We start from the raw sequence: 16,794 nt of genomic DNA, 5'->3' as shown, positions 1-16,794 counted from the left end.
TTTACCATTTTTGCATGGCACAATGAGCACTCATAAACCCTGCAATTCTGAGAAGTCCCGAAAGCAGGCATGGGTGAGGTCACATCTCCAAAACTTCAAAAAAGCCTTCACAGGCCAAGGCAGTGCAAAATGACACATGACTGCCTTTCAGAAACAGACAGTAGAGGAGGCAAAGAGACAAGTCACAGCTGACACCGGAAATTTGTTCGGTACTTTCAGAGTTGTATCCAGAAATGGCTAGGAGACTTACTGACACACCTGATGATCCTATTTCCAAATGTGATCTCTAACCATCCATGAAGGCTGCTCTGTGAAATTAGCAGTGACAACCCCAGTATTAATTGGGTAATAGCCAAAAATCACTGCTGTGCCAGGAGTACTGGTACTTCCTATGAACATCAGACAATATTTACATATGTGTCAAACCCAGTTTAGCAAAAAAGCAGTTAATTCACACAACAGTGCTTTGATCCTCTGACAAATCATTTCCTGGTTAAAGTCGAAACAATACAAAGGACTTTGGACACCACCCAGCTGTCACACTTTGTGAGCTGGCACTAAATCCCATACAGCTGGATAGGAAAGGAAAGATTTATGTGGTGGGAGGGAAGCAAATGGTCTATTTGCATTCACAACATGTGAGAAGTTGCTTATGGAGAGGCAATTCCTTCTCTTGCTACCTATCTGAAGCAAGCTAACAGAACAGGGATCCATCAAAACTCACTAACAGGAAAGCAAGAAGTTGCACAGACATTTTGACAGTACTGAAGTACTGCAAAACTTGTTGGATGTACTACAGCTGGTGATGTTCTGAGTTAGAGATGAGGTTATTTTGCTTTGCTCACCAAAGAATTCTTAAAAATAGACAGATTTCTAAATGCAATAGCCCATTTGCAACCCTTGAGCTTGAGCTGAGTGAGGAAAACAAAGTGAGACAGCATCTAGGAAAACTGAAAGCAGAGCTGAGATTTAAGTCACATCCTTTCAGTCTGCTTAAAATTCACATATTCATAACCTTAAAAATATTGATGCTAGCAAATCTCAACATTCTCCTTCAGATATTCTCTCAGTATAAATATATTAATATTTCCCCATATTTCTACTGGCAAATAGAGCACTTGGCAATTAAAAAGAAATGCAGCTTGGGGGGAAGCAGATTAGCAGTGTATTTTGCTACATAGTTCTAGCATAATGAACTCTTTAAATTAAAAAAAACAGTTAATTCAAGGTGTTGAAAGAAACAGTCCACAGAATCATGTAATTTCTCCCAAGCTTCAGTTTCACTTTTTTTTTAACTTTTGTGTTTTATTACCAGGTTTTGAGAAATTGATTCTACAACCTCACAAATCGATAGGCTATAATACACAACATGAAAAAGAAGGGACTGACTAACCTTTGAGATGCTCTTGATCTCTGGATGTTTATTAGCTTATTTTCACTAAAGATGTCATAAAACTTAACTCCTGAAAGTTCTCCTTATGACAAACCTGTTACTTTTCTATTTCACATTAAAACAAGTTTTTCGGCAGGCAACTCTCAGATGTGCTGCCTGACCTGCCACCTGCCTACTTCAACGAGATCAGCGTCTTCACACTTAGCAGCACAAAGGGACCAACTTGATAAAACTCATGCCGGGCACTTTGAACTGCCTAACACCAGACATTACTCTCACATTACTCCAAGCCTTTCATGGGGCTCTGTTGTGATGCAAATACAATCCCCAGACACAAAAAAGTCATTAAATTTGAATTAGTACTTATAAGTAACTGGCAAGCTGAAGAAAAAATCTGAGTTAAAAGGAACACCAAAGAAAGATCTACAAAGAAAATAGGAAATGGCTGTTTACAACCACATTTCAGCAAACATAACGAAACACAGGTATGAGGACCGCAGGTTCAGCCGGCTTTGCTTCCCCAGTCCAAGGTGTGCACTCACATTGCCCTTCTCGCAAAAGCCTGACTGGACTGTGTTACGCATCCCGCCTGTGGGCTGAGAAAATTGCCAGCATTTTAACTTTGTAGCCTTTTGTTCAGCCCACTAGTCACTCTGGCGGGCAGACAAGGCTAATACCAGCAACAAGCCAGCTCTGTTTTGGACCCGGAGCCAAGGCCAGCCCATCTCCAGCCAAGCTCCCAGGAGCTCCCCAGCTGCTGACCAAACGGGGAATTGAGCAAACTGGGCAAGAGCAGAGAAAACACGCACGTGTTATTAGGTCAGGAGTTAAAATATCTCAATGACCTGCAACTTCCATCATGAACAGAACTGATGAATGCCAGAGCCACAACAAAGACAAACTCATCTACATAAAAACAAACAAAACAAAACAAAAAAACCAAAACACAAAAAAAAACAAAAAACCAAAACCAAACAAAACCATCCAGGCTCTGATGCAATTTCTCTCTCCTGACAGCAGGACAAAAGTAAACAGGGTCTTCTCCCTTCTGGGGAGGGGGGGGAAAAAAATCAAACCACGATTTTAAACTGAAGTTTTCAAGAAACTATTGAGGAAATGGATGGAGCTAGTGGAAACTTCCTAGATCAGAAAGATCAGCATCTCAGTCTAGCAAGATGAATACTATCCCTTTTTTCATGGTAGGAAAGATAATTTGGAGCCTCTTTGCCTGTAACTCCATCTTCAACATCAGCACTATCCATCATTCACCTCATACTGGTCCTGATCAGGAAGGACATCAAAGATGTCATGCAGCACAACAACCTTTTTTCCACAGTAACAAAACGTAATTAATTCATACAGAATTGTAAAACACAAACTGAGGCTAGTTTTCATCCAGAACTTGTAACAACAAGCTCTCAATTAGCACGGTAACAGTGAAAGGAAATCAAGGGGTCAGCTCAAAAAAATCATGCATAAATCAGGCTAGAGGAGTGTTCATAGCTAAAAACTCCACCAGATTCCTATAGAAATCAGGAAGAGCTTGAGAGCAGCTGGAAGTGCAAACACGTATTTTGTGCCACAGGCACAGCTGGTCACAGCCCATGGCCAGAGGAGAGAGTAGTGAGGGTGGTAATCCACAGCCCCCACTACGCAGTGGTCAACACAAAATTCAGGCTAGGAAGTACTCACTAAAGCAACCGTGGCACATCTAATTATTTATGCTTTGGCCCCTGGCCAAATGTGTGGTTTATCCCATGTTGTATTCTGTTCTCTTATTGAGAAGATGACAAAAACACAAGTTCTCAGACACCCATGAACAAGACAAAGTCAGGCTAACACTCCTTGTCAGGAAAAGTTTATTCTCCGTGCACTGCCATGTATCTTTTATTAGCTACACATAAATTTTCTTTGCAGCACTAAGCCTTGAACTTGGTAACAAGAATAGTCCAGTACATGTTCTTTTTCCATTTCCAAACTAGAATATTTTGTAAGACTGCAGCAGCCTGAAAAGTCATGGTAGTCACTCACTGCTGGTGTGTCACAGAGACAGGCAGCTGTGTCCTTCCCCCCTCCCCCCCTCACTTGGAATGGGGAGAAAAGGACTTGCACTACTGGTTCATTAATTCTGATTCTGCAATAGCCCTGTGAGACAAAGTTTAAAAGTAGTAGAAATTTGATGACAGGCTGAAAATGTGAGGCAAAGGACAGTTTCTCAAGAAAAAGTTTTACTTGTCAGATTAGACAGAAAAGCTTGAACTCAGTCAGAGACAGCTTTTTTACTTCTCCCTTTTATTTCTTCTATTTTCTTCTTGTTGCCCTCCCTTTCCTGTATTGTCTTAGAGAGTTTGAATAAACAGAGCAAGCATTCAGGGGCAGGGTGAAAGAGGAGGAACAGGCACAACTTGATGGACAGTGAACAAAGTGCGCACTAGATAGAAAAGTTACAGGAAATAAAAGGAGTCCAGAGAGCCGAGACAGAGGAATAGCAAAAGCATGAGAAGAGCCAAAATGTTTCACGGACATGCCTGGGCAAATGTTCAAGGCCAGGAAGAAAAAATACCAGAAGCCAGGAGTTACATCGTGCATCTTTGTGCTGCAGTAAAATCTAACCCGAACATCTCCCAGGAGGAACCCGTTGGCAACGCCACAACTTCCACTCCAGCAACCTATTCAGAGATGGGAGAAACCAGCTGTGTTAGATATGCAAACCTCTCCTAATCCCCCTTAATCAACAGGCAGCTAGTCATCAACCTGGCTTAAGTGGTCAAGATGAGGCAATGGGCACAGATGGAACAATGAACTCATAAGCTTAGTTGTGAGAGCGGCTGGCCAGCCAAGGGCCAGTTAGAGCTGTATGCTTTGAACATATTTAACTTCCAGTATCAAAACCAGTGTTTCTAGCAGGGATATTCTAAGCCTCTTCATGTCTCTGCAGTGCAGTCAGAAACTTCCTGATAAATCTCAGAATTATTCTCCTAATTCTCCAAAACCAGCAGGAAGTTGATTTCCATTTTTCTCAGGAGACTGCTGAAACCCACATCTCCATAAGCTGCATAGCCGTCCCTCTTTGGGCATGAGGCTCTGTGTGTGGCAGGCTAAGAAGGTGGGAAGTACCATTTCAGGTATTTGGCTTCTGCATGCAAGTTAAAACCACCTCAGCTAAGGCCAGTCTCTTTCTAGCAACAGCCAGGATAACACACTGCAGTTAAATCTGCACCTGAAAGCCACCATTGCTTTAATTAGACTCAGTAAAATCCAGGTCTTTTCAGTCTAGACATGGTTTAGCAAGTGCTTTTATGTGAGTAATTCATTAACAGTGAGCATAGTTCTTAAAGGAATTAGATAATTCATCACATGTGAAGTTTTATCTGGAGCTTACCTCAGTTTTGGCAAAAAAAAAAAGCAATTGGGTTTTGACAGAGCAAAGACAGCCTAACCTAAGCATTCAAGCAACAGTACAAAGGAAGATTTTACTTGGGGAAGGAAGTTGCACATTGAAGCTATCGGTTTTCCAAGTTTAGCCAGCCACAAAAGGCTTTCCGTTCAGAGCAAGAGCATTAAACATGACAATTTGTGACACAGCACAGAAACATGAACTTGAGGCAATACAGAACACAGAATTCATTCCTTCGCTCTGGCCGCTCTTGTAGTCTCTGTACTACTTTGGGGTCTAGGTAAAGTTCTAGAGATAGGAGAGAGAAAAGGTACATACAGAGTAACTACTGCTTCTGACGTATGGTACATATACACAGGCCACACATCTATTTACAGAAATTTCAGGCAGGAATATTAGAGCAGTTTTGTGGCTTGACAACTTCTGCACTGAAATCAAAGTGAGGAGATGCTCCAGCTTCACCAAAGTCAATTTAACTAAGCTTTAATATAAATACAAAAAGGTTGTTGGATGACAGAAAAGTGTTAGTAGTAGCACTACTGTGCTCCTAGCTGTGCACAAATACATTATTGTTATTTTTTATTTGCTCAAAGAATCTCTGGCAAAGCACTAGTAAAAAAAATAGAGAATATCTGCCCACTCTTTCTGAAGACTGAAAAGAAGTTCCTTACATACCCAGCTGGTTCCTCTACAGGGCAACAACAGTATCACAGGCCAGGCCTCCCCTTCAAATGAGACTCAGCACTGCTGCAACAATGGCTGTAACTGGACACTGTGTTAAAACAATATTAACAGTTGCACTTGAATGCACCAGAATGCATAACACAACCCATAAATCGTCTCATTTTCAATCAAGGAGTTGAAGAGATGTTATTTTCTGCAACACATTGAGAAGAAAACCCTGAATCACTTTTGTGATGCAAATTATCAAGTTACTTGGAGGAAGAGGCGAGGGAAGAAAAGTTTTTTAACCAAAATTACAATGAAACTTCCTCCCTACACAATAGTCACAGACACAGCTCCCATGGAGCCACCTCCAGGACACCATGGGTTTCCTTCAGACCATGCACGGCCAAACCTCTGGCCCCTCACTGCACACACTCCTCACTGCTGCATGCATCTGCCATCTCGCTCACCTGCAGTCACTGAAGAGACCTTGAACTTCCCAGAAGGGGCACCTAATGTGCTTAAACTGGGGGATATAAATCACTGCTCTTTCATGAAGGTGCAGCTACAAGGAAACTTCTTTACCAAGCAGGAACAGCCTCCAAAGCAAAACACCATCCCAAATGAAATGCAGCTCAGGAATGTGAGCTATGCTGGCGGAGAGGGGCCGATGCTATGATGGATATGAAGGGAGGACAGGAGCAGACAGACTGCTTTCACAACAGCCGTTTCCTAGCCAGAGCAGAGGACCAGCTTAGCTGCCCTCCCTCGCTCCATGTATGTGCATACAGAGCTCGAGAATGTGAGCAATGTGGACTGGGGCCCAGGGGGGTTTGCTGCCCAGGGGAGAGGGATGGGAGTGGGTACTAGGGAAACAACACAAAAAGATCAAGAGGCAGCTCGGGTTGCTGCAGAGTTGTAGGGCTCCCGTTAATGGGGGGATCTGTGGAGGGGTCACAAGGCTCGACTGCAGGCTGCAAACCAGCAAAGGTACCTTTTGTCCCACTCACTCTGCGCTTGAGAAAACAAACTCCACATGTAGCTTTCCAATAAACCTACATGTCCTTAATTTCTACCAGCTAAGACAAACTGCATCAATCTCCCTGGGTTTTGGCTAGTTACTGACATAAAAAACATACCAGCATTAAGAGTAATAAACACGTGCATTTCATACTTCCCAAGCCAGACATTTAAAACTCATCTGTACAAGATCAAACCTTTTCTCCCCACGGCTAATTAAAGATGAAGTTGCTACAGATAGCAGACCTGAAACCCTTTCAAGCCTGCTTCAGCCAAAACCAACAATTCCTTACAACGTGCAAAAACATTCAGTCACCTGCTTATTTTTAAGGTTCTTGAAGAACTTAATTTTATTTCTACCATATTTTCCTGATCCCCAGGTCTTAGTCCAACCACTGAGTGGCTGAGCACCGCCCATCTGACTGGAAAAGCAGCTACCCAGGAGGGGCTCATGCTGGCAGCCGGTGGCCACCTCCCACCGTTGGGTCTCGCCGGACTGAACACCGACTGCACCTCCTTAGCACGCCTACCACATAACTCGTGACAGGCATGATGTGTGCCCGGACACAAAGAAGGGTTTGTTTTCCTTAAATTTCCCCAGTGAGAAGGCTCCCGGCAGCCACTAGTACTTTCGTTGATGTGATCTCGCAACATTTCTTAAAAACATGACAGTAGGCACAAGCAGCAACGGTGATGGGGTGAGAAACTGCAAGAAAAACACAAAGGAGACAAGTACCGAGGCACAAATCACACATGAGATCAGGATCAAAACTAAGATAACTCTCATTCCTCACAGGGGCACACATCAGAGCCCTTGTCTACTCGATAAAAACCCGTGAGTAAAGCAGTATGACAAGAACAAAGAAAGAAGAAGCCATCAAGTTTGTCAGTTTGGTTAAACAATGCTAACAGGATACATAAACTACAGCTAACCATGCCTACATCGTTTCCAGCACCTCCTGGTTTGAGAGTGATTCGATCTTGGTCTTCCTGAAGGTGATTTTATCTCATCTGTGAATGTTACCGACTTGCCATACACAGAAAGCTGTCTGAGCAGCCTGCTGGTAAAACACACGTTGAGAAAATGCTCATTGATCCCAAGGAAGACTGGCATTCAGGAGGAAAGAAAACCCTTCAAGAGCTTATCTTTGGGGATGGGGAGAGGGGTTGCGGAAAGACAGTAAGTTAGAAGTTTAAGAACAAGTTCAGTCCCATATGTCAAAAAGGAATGGAACTTAATGGAATCTTAAGGCTTAGAAAAAGCAATACAAGAACAGATTTTTAGCTTAAGATTAGTCCAGAATAAAGACTGTTGTTTCTACAGTGAAGTTATTTATTGAAAACGTTAAGTGTGGTTTTAAAAAAATACCACAAACAGCTTAATTCTAGTCACACTCATGTAAGTCCAGATGGAACACCTGAAAAGAGAAAGATGACTTTCAATGGCTTAAAAAAACCCAACGAAACAAAATACTTGACTATCTTGCCCAAACTTACAGTTTGGTTTGGATTCCACACCCCCCCCCCCCCCCGTTTTTTGGTGTGGTTGTGGAAAACTAGATATTATGAACAGAGTTTGGAGCAACTTCAAAACTTACCATTCTTTTAACAACTTCATTGTTAAGTCGTTTCAAAACTGAGTGACAATTGCTTTTCACTCAGCAAACCCATTTTTGGTTGCCAGACTCTACAAGACAAGGTGCTACTGCCAGACAGGTAGAAAGCTGAAAAACAGAGCAGCAAGAGTAGGGCTCTAAAAAGCATGGGAGCTATAGAAATCCTGCTTCAATATTGCTGTAAAATTCCACCTTGGTATAGCTGCATGATACTCCATTACATCCGCACAAATTTTGAACAACTGTCCTCCACTTTGTTAGGATTTCTCCAGTCATTCTGCAGCCATCTTTTACTTCTGCTGCTTTGTGCACTTACACCACACAGAACAAAAAAGCTAAGCCTAGCCTGCCAAATTACTTCTGCTTCCTGTCCCTGTTTGCCCCAGAAACCCAATTACAAAGTTAACTCATGCTAATGGAGCCTGAAGGGATGTGCACTCACACTCAGCTACATGAAATGTCCCAGTGAATGAAGAGCCTGATTTTTACCCTGTTTTGGTATCTGAAATATAAACAATGCACACTGAAGTTATCTACTGCAGAATGGCAGATACATGGTGGTGCATCTGTGGCTAACTGGAGTGAAAAGTCAGATTCCTATATTTGAGTCATTATCCATTAAAGCACTCTGCTAAAACAAACAAACCTAAAAAATCCACCACAGTAGGACTGACCTCAGCATCAGTCACTACTCTGAGGAAAGATTCAGCTACACTAAGTATCTTCTCTCAGCAGGTATTTTGCTGTGTCTACTGGGATAGACAGACTTTGAAGGAAAAAAAAGTAGCAGCTCTGCTCTTAAGCAGCATTCAAAAGCTGGACTGCAGTGGCACAGATTCTATCTTAATCTATCAATCTAACACTGCAAGGATACTGAAGAGGAGGGATTTAAACAGTACAACCTGTCTACTAGTAGCAGGGTTAATAACAAAGCACTGGTGAGAAAACACCCAAAGGCTTAAATAGTATTTGCCAAGCTGCATAACACAGAAGACCTAAAAACCCTTTCACTCCAATTTATCTTCTGTTGGAAGTCTAGAAACTGGGGGGGAAACTCTGCAATATTGTTTCATTTAATAACAATGCATATCTCAAGTGCCCATGCTTTTGTCTCACAATCAACATCTTGACTGTCCCTTGTTACTTTTTGTATTCTAATTTTAAAACACTCAAAAGCCATAAATAGGAAAGCTCCTGAGTCTGCATCCAAATGTTATTTTCCCCAATCACTGCATTTCTTGGCAAATTCTCTCTGGAGAAGGACAGCCACATGTATCTTTCTTTCACTGTTCAAATCAGATTACTTTGGCAGACCCCTTACAGAGAACCTCTGCATCGCGGTATGCTGAAAGAGGGATGAAAAGCGCATAATTTAGAGAGTTCACTATTGTCTGAGGTCCCTGGGGGCTTTTTGACACAGCTGTTCCAAAACAGCTCATTCCTGAGCACCATCCTTTTCTCACTCAACAGCTCATGAAGTGAATGAAAACACTGATGGAAGCCCACCATGCACTGCCATGTTTATGCACCTAAACAAACACATTCAACCTCTGACATTCTCACTTCAGGGAAGACTTCCAGCCTTTAATCATGAAAAGAGTTTCAGTTAAAAAATAAAAAATACCAAGCAACAAAACAAAACAAACAAAAAAACCCCAACCAAACAAAAAAAAAAACACAAAAAAGGATAGGAAATAATCATAATAACTCGAGGGAAATAATTGTTTAAAACTAAATCTTTCATCATTGAGAATAAGAGACTGCAGGCTGGTAGCATGCTGAGCAGAAAATGTAAGGCAAGGAGCTTTCCCAGTCCCACCCACAGAGCAGGGTGCTTCTGATCATCATCATCTCACAAGAAGGTTCTGATGGGCCAAAGTTTAGAACACATCACATGGGCTTCCAATAGCTCGCAGACTCGGGAGGCAATCACAGTACCACGAATTCATGCCTATTAATTTCTGACACAACCCTCTACTACCGAGGAGGCTTCCACCCTCTCATGTTATGCTGGCAGAGCGGGTGGGACAGCAAAGCGCCGGGGCAGGAGGGTGGGAAGGGTGCGTATTTTAGCATGTTTGTTTCTAGCCAGATCAGTGTTCCAATCTGATTTGTCACACAGCCACATATATATTAGCACCAACACAAAGAAGCTGGCAGCAGAACTGCAACGGAAGAGCTCGCTGCTTTCAGCCAGGCACAGATTTGCAGCCCCTGTATGGCCTGTGGCACAGGCAGCTGCTGTCAACAGGAAAGAGCCAGGAGATGCAGAGGTTTGTATGGACGCCAAACAAAACAGAAACAGTTCTGGCACCACTTAGGAATTTGTGCTGCAAAATGATCCGAGTCAATCTGAGCAGCATCCTCCCCTGATATAATGGCACTGTAAAGTTGGGAAGGGATCAGAAATGCATATAAATCACTAAAGAGGCTTCAAAAAACCCACTTAAGTTTCTCACTGACCAAAGAGACGTTATTTGGAAGGGAGGGGTGGATTAGGCAAAATAATGAATAGTGCATAAAAGCTAAATCAGTGGTTGTCATTATATCAAGAAGGGATGATCAAGATATGTAATTGGGGGGCTGAAATGTTTGTACACACTCACAGGACAGAAGTCACTATTGATACACACCAACCATGAAGGCTACCAGCTCAGTGAGACCAAGAGAAGGACTGGTCACTTCTGTGGGTAACAGCCCTATCTGGAGTTAAACTTATGAATACTATCTGAAGTATTCAGGAAAAAAAAATAAGTCCAGGGACTTAGGGTTTAAAAGTCTATGTTTACTAATTACAGCCACATACAAGACATAATGAATAGATTATCCATCATTGGTCTTAGATGTGCAGATACCCCACATTTGTCAAAAGTCCATGGTAAAAAACCTCTCAAAACAAAGCAACTTGACTAGAGCTATTGCCTTGTCCAATACCATTTTGACTGTTTGCATCTCCTTGGAAAATGCAGCAGCAGCACAATCCACTCCTGCCAGGGCACTACTGCTTCATGTTAATGCATTGGAACCTTTGGGCACAGAAATGGTAGACCACTAAGAAAACCTCAGGTTCTTAGGATGAGGAATAGGTACATTTGTGCAGTGAAGAATTCAACAGTAAATCCTTTTGGATTTCCACAACCAGCAGTTCAAGGCATCTACAGCCAGGAAGGCCATCCTTCACTTCAGAGCACTAGCACACAATGAAGTAGGTTTAAGGTATTACCAACCCAGAGCAGACAAGCAATCCAACCCAGAAAGTGTGGTGCTATAAACATTTGCCCAAGAAACCCAATGAGGGTCCCCACTTGCCCTCCTGGACACCAAGCACTACCAAGAACCACCAAAGATGTTAACAGTTAATGGCACACACAGCTTTAGAGAGCATGGAGAAACAGCCCATGTTTTGCATGTAGTAGACATCTTTCACTGACACTTCCTCCTGAGCAATGTTTGTCACGCAGCAACATCCCATGCCCCAGGACAGCACAGACATCTCTGTAGTGCGTGGAATGAGACAGAGGCACCATCCCTGAGCCCCACAATACAGGCTGAGACACCTTAACTGCCCAATATCCTCCCTCCTACCATCACTTTCACCAGAACATTTTCTGGAGACGCATTATTTGAGGGAAAGGCCAACCAAAGCCATCAGGGCAGATACCCAGGTCTAGCTTTGGCTCCTGTGTGCAATAGGAAGCCCATACACCAGAAAAGTATGTGAAGAACAGCAGTTTGCATTATAAAAAGGTCACTCAGTTTGACATTGCTTATCCACAAGTAAGTTCCAATTGTTCTTGTCAGACTCCTCTGACTTCAGTGTACTCACATCTCCGAAGAATTAAAGGGACATTGAAAACACACATTAATGACTCACGTTTAATTGTCAGCTATCCATCCTCAGTAGACGTCTAATTAGAAAACAGAAACACATTTTTGAGCTCAGAAAGACACCAAAAAATGTCATTTACTGCCAAGGGAAGCTTGTGGGTGCATTTTAAGTCAAACAGGATGCACCCTTCTAAGTTGTGCTTTAGCCAAACTAGTTATTTGGCTTACTACAGAGTTAAGAGCCCAGAGCCTGTGGCAGCCTGGAAGAGAGATCAGATGCTCCTGTGTTTTCATCTCTCCTGAATGACAAATTTTTTTTCATTACTAGTGAAGTTCAGAAAGCATTTCCAGTATGCACCACAGCACGTCATCAGTAATTTCCTCCTTTTCTCATGATAGACAAGTACACCTTTAATGCTGAAAAAGTGACTATTATCACACACTTTCTGCTACATGAAATTTGACGGAGATCCTTTAGCAAACTAAAAATGTAAAAATGGGCTAAATGAGTATTCAGATTTAATCACAAGTCTCAACACTACTGCCACAATTGCAGACACAGTTTCCCAAAGTAAAATAAGTGGGCAGCATTCAGAGTTAGAGAATGAGCTAGATACACATCAGAGTAAAATTCACGATACAACACTGCTGTGTAAGTAGGAGTACTCTCCCTAAAATTGTGCTGAAAAAGAAATCAATTATGCTGACTGTTCATTCCTAACATATATTTATCTCTCTTCAGGTACTAGGCTTTTGACAGCTGGGGACAGTCATATCATTTGCACACTTTTGATATATAGCTTCCATAATGGCAGCAAGAGACAACTGTGGAGTATCTGTGTTGACAAGACTAAGTGGTTTTCCATATTTCTCCATGAGATACCTAAATGCTCTTTTATAGCACCACCAGTTATTCAACCATGCAAGTAGATACTATTGAGATACTTAAAATGAATAGTTTTCCATTAGAACCAAACACATCATAAATCTCAGCATAAATTTCAATCTCTAGTCATGATAAACTCATTTCATAATGTTCACAAAGTTTTTTATTTCATAAAGGCTTATGAAATAATATATGCATAAGGTTTATACAAAAATACTGTTATTTTTAGATATATTTTTATATCTCAAAAAGTTTTCAAGTAAATCCTGTAAAAAAATTACAGCTAGCACATGAAGTCATTGTTAAACTACGTTTATTGAATCTTTAAGAAGTTAGCTGTAATCAAAACTTTTTGCAAGTTTTTTATTCCTATTTCGTGTTGCAATTCCACCTGAACTTCTCATCATTATGATATGAAAACCTAGTTATTTAGCTTAATAGTTGTCATCTTGCCACAATCCACAAAAATTTTAGATACAATTCATACTCGTGCACATACATTCATATAGGCTTTCAAGCCATTTTCCAAGTTCTGTGCTCCTTTCTTTTCTAAAGCACACAGGCAAAGTTGGATGGATTGGACAGCATGAGCAGTGACGTCTGAAACACCTCCTCTGGCCCATTAGTCAATTCCATTAGCTAAATGACTAGGTAAAACCCCCTCTTTCTCAGTGACCTACCACTACGAGAGGTGCTGACACCACAAGAAAATTTGCAACAGTCCTCAATTAACTGCTAACGTTTTAGCAACTAAAAGCACGATCAGATGCCCATTCCTGACAGCTCTTCACAGTGGCTCTGCATCACTTGCAGAATAGACTCTTCATTTAGACGTTTTCATTTCACTTTAAGCATCTATTATTTACACATGCATGGCACTGCAGAAATTGAGACCACAAGCTGTACCAGCTTACAAAACTGAGAAAACTGCCAGAGTGGAAAAAGGCAAATAGATACTGAGAGGGAGCAACTGGACCAACTCGTCTCACACAGAAGTCATTTGTTGTATGAGAAATACCTCCACCGCTGCTTCTCCCAAGGAGGTGGGATTTTAGAAACACACTAAACTGCCACATAAAGCCAGTTCGGGTTCAGTTTTCAATCTAAGGATCCATTTTTAGTCACAGTTTCTCCAGTGCAATGTCACAGTAAAGCACAAACTTAAAAGAAAGCAGGTGTGTACAAACTTAAAAACTAAGACATTAGGGGCTCCCATATGGGCTGGAGTGCTACAGAAGTTGTCACTAAATTACACCGAGTGGTAACCAATAATCCATTTAATGGCAGTATCCTGTTTGCCACTAGAGAAACATCCACCTTAGTATGAATTTCCATTTAGTTCTCTAGCAATAACAAGGGACAAACCGCACTGTGATGTCAAATGAAAGAGTTCAACGCAGTATCAAATCCCACCAAGCAGCAAAGTCACAGATTTCAAGGTGCACAAGAGCATTTCGGCCTAAGGTGCACTCTGGCCATTCGGGTTGTGTTGCTGCTCGGGGCTGCTGCCCCCAGCACTGGTATGACCCACACCCAGCACTATGTGGAATACTCATGCAACAACACCGCACACCCAATCCTCCCCACACCTTCGGGCACCAGAACTGTAATCTCTCTCACTCAAAATGGATGGAGGAAAGATACAGACTTCCCTGACATACACCACCTCATCTCCTATTGAGGAGGCAGTTTTGGGATAAGATCCCATTTCACCTAGTCACTAGTATCTGACAGATGTTCCCGGACAGAAGAGAGACAAGACTGCAAAGATGCCGCCTGCAGCATGGACTGGGCGCAGCCCTACTCTACCAGCCAGCCCACTGTGCCCTGCTGGCACTCGCTCACTTTGGAAAACTAATTCCAGACCTGAAGACACATGAAGCACTTCTAAGGCTTGGAACCCGATCTGAACAAAAATGCCAAGGCCTCTTTTGCACACTTCGATCACTGATTAAATTAGTTTGACCTTTCTAAAACTCACATTAACTCAATCAGCCTCCTCTCACTTTTCTCATATTCTTCTTTCCTCACAACCCATACCTGTACGACCTTTAATCAGACCCAGTCATTCTGCCAGAAAGGGTGAAATAAAAGGGTAAGATACATCCAACATTTTTAATCAGCAAATTGTCATGGTACCTTTTATGGCTTGCCAAGATGTAATGTTATCAGTTATGCTACAGAACTGCCAGATGGACTCTGCCTGTATTTAAATGTTTGAGAGCTTTGATTTAACGAAAAGCACACTATGCCTGACCTTAACATCAGTCCAAGGAAAATTAAACTTAATTTGGTCTTATGTGTAACTCAGGGACAAAGCAGTCACAAGAAACTCACTGTCATTCCCGAGGCTTGTAATTATGCCTAAATTGGTTTTTACACATAAATGTGTATCAAGGTGTGCAGTGTTGTCTCACGAAGAAAGAATAAGATAGTTTCCAAACACTTCGGGATGTTTTAAGAGTTTGTGGTTTGGTTGTTTTCGGTTTTTTTTGAGATCTGTGAGGATCAGCCAAAGTTAGGGCATATTCAAATACTGAGCACCAAAGCCCAAGACTTTCCCCTTGTCCCATGCCCCCTACCTCCCGAGAAAAAAAAATTCTTTAGTCTTTCTGAAGTGCCAGCTCACAAGTTAGTGACGGTCCATTTAAACAATGCACCGGTGAACACCGCTCTCACAGATGACCCGTTCATTCCCCCCACCACGGTAAGCGGTCTGCCTCTTCTCCCCTACCCAGGTGTTTCCTCCCACACCGGGCAGCACTTCCGTGGGCAGCCAGCGCTCAGGGCCGGGGGAGCCCGCAGCCGGCCCCCACGGCGGGCGGCCCAGGGACGCTCCGAGGGGCGCCGGGATGCAGCGATGCACTAAACACGCGCGTCCGTGCCCCGCTCGGCAAAATCAAACTCAACTCAAAACGGGGAGAGCTATCAAACAGGCTCACATACCGGTCCTCCGGGACCACCACCTTCCCGGCAGAGAGGCAGCACTGTGGCAGACAATCCGCTCCCGGCGACCGACAGACTCAGAAGCTCCCCTGAAGGGCTGGAGAGAAAGATGCTGTTTCGTCCGATGAGACGGGCGGCAGCAGAGCCGTCGGCGCTGTGCCCGCACTTCGCCCGTGCGCCTCTCGCCCGCCCCATCCCCTCCCCCCGCCCGCCCACCGCTCACCTCTGGGCTCCGCGTCCCAGCGAGAAGGTTGGTGGTAGGATGATGCTGGTGGGGCGCTAGTGGTGGGGCGCTCGGGATCCCCGCAAAACAGCAGCCCCCACCTCCGCCCCCCCCCGCATCGCTGACAGTCCGAAAACTCCTCCGGCCGCCGCTTTGTAGCCGCCGGCGTCCGCACTGCGACTGCGCGCTGCCCAAAATCAACACGGCGCCTCCAGGCACCCGCGATCCGCCCGCCCCGGCGCGGCCGTCTGTCCGCCCGCAGCTAACCCCCGGCGACGCTCTCTCCGACGGCGCAAACCCTCCCACGTCCCCAGCAGTGCGACCCCCAAGCCCCAGCAACGAGGTCTCTCCGCACCTCTGTGCATGCCCCAGTCCAACCGTTCCGTCCCGCTGTGGGTGGGGGGAGAGTCCTGGACGGGTCTGATGGGCGCACGGCGCGGCGTGGATGGCATACGCCCCTGGAGCCCCGGAGATGCACTGGAGTGGGAGGGCCACCGGCGGCGTCAGAAGGGAGTTTTCTTGTCCATCATGTAAGAGCCTAGGTCAGCGGCTCACCGGGATGCCGGAACTCCCTGTCAGGGAGAGAAGCGTTGCTGTCGGGTAATCCCTGGAAACGCAGCCTCCTTGGAAAAACCTGCCTGGAGCTAACTCAGGTGGAGTTTGCGCTGTGTACAGGTTGGAGCAAGTTGTTGAAAGCCCACGAATGGAGCGTTGGCCTCGGCCTCAGCAGGGTTTGGGTCAGATCCACTGCTTGACCACGGCTGGTGCAGCCCAGTGCCAACGGACTGGGATTTCCCAGTGAAGGCTGTCCTACCAAAT

General features: G+C 43.9%; 1 protein-coding gene across 2 annotated transcripts in view; it reads right to left on the bottom strand.

Annotated features, from left to right (window-relative positions):
• Positions 1-16,368, bottom strand: part of KANK1 (KN motif and ankyrin repeat domains 1) — a 131,290-nt gene extending 114,922 nt beyond the window's left edge. The window contains exon 1 of one of the 2 annotated variants that reach the window (XM_071579856.1): positions 16,331-16,368. The gene's annotated coding sequence lies outside the window, so the exon portion shown is untranslated. Of the gene's footprint in view, positions 1-15,752; positions 15,859-16,330 lie in introns of those variants that run through there. The other variant, XM_071579855.1, reaches the window with a different exon arrangement.
• Positions 16,369-16,794: the final 426 nt, after the last annotated feature.

Source organism: Pithys albifrons, chromosome Z, assembly GCF_047495875.1.
Source record: "Pithys albifrons albifrons isolate INPA30051 chromosome Z, PitAlb_v1, whole genome shotgun sequence".
Lineage (NCBI taxonomy): Eukaryota > Metazoa > Chordata > Aves > Passeriformes > Thamnophilidae > Pithys > Pithys albifrons.
This window is presented reverse-complemented; position numbering and strand designations above follow the sequence as displayed.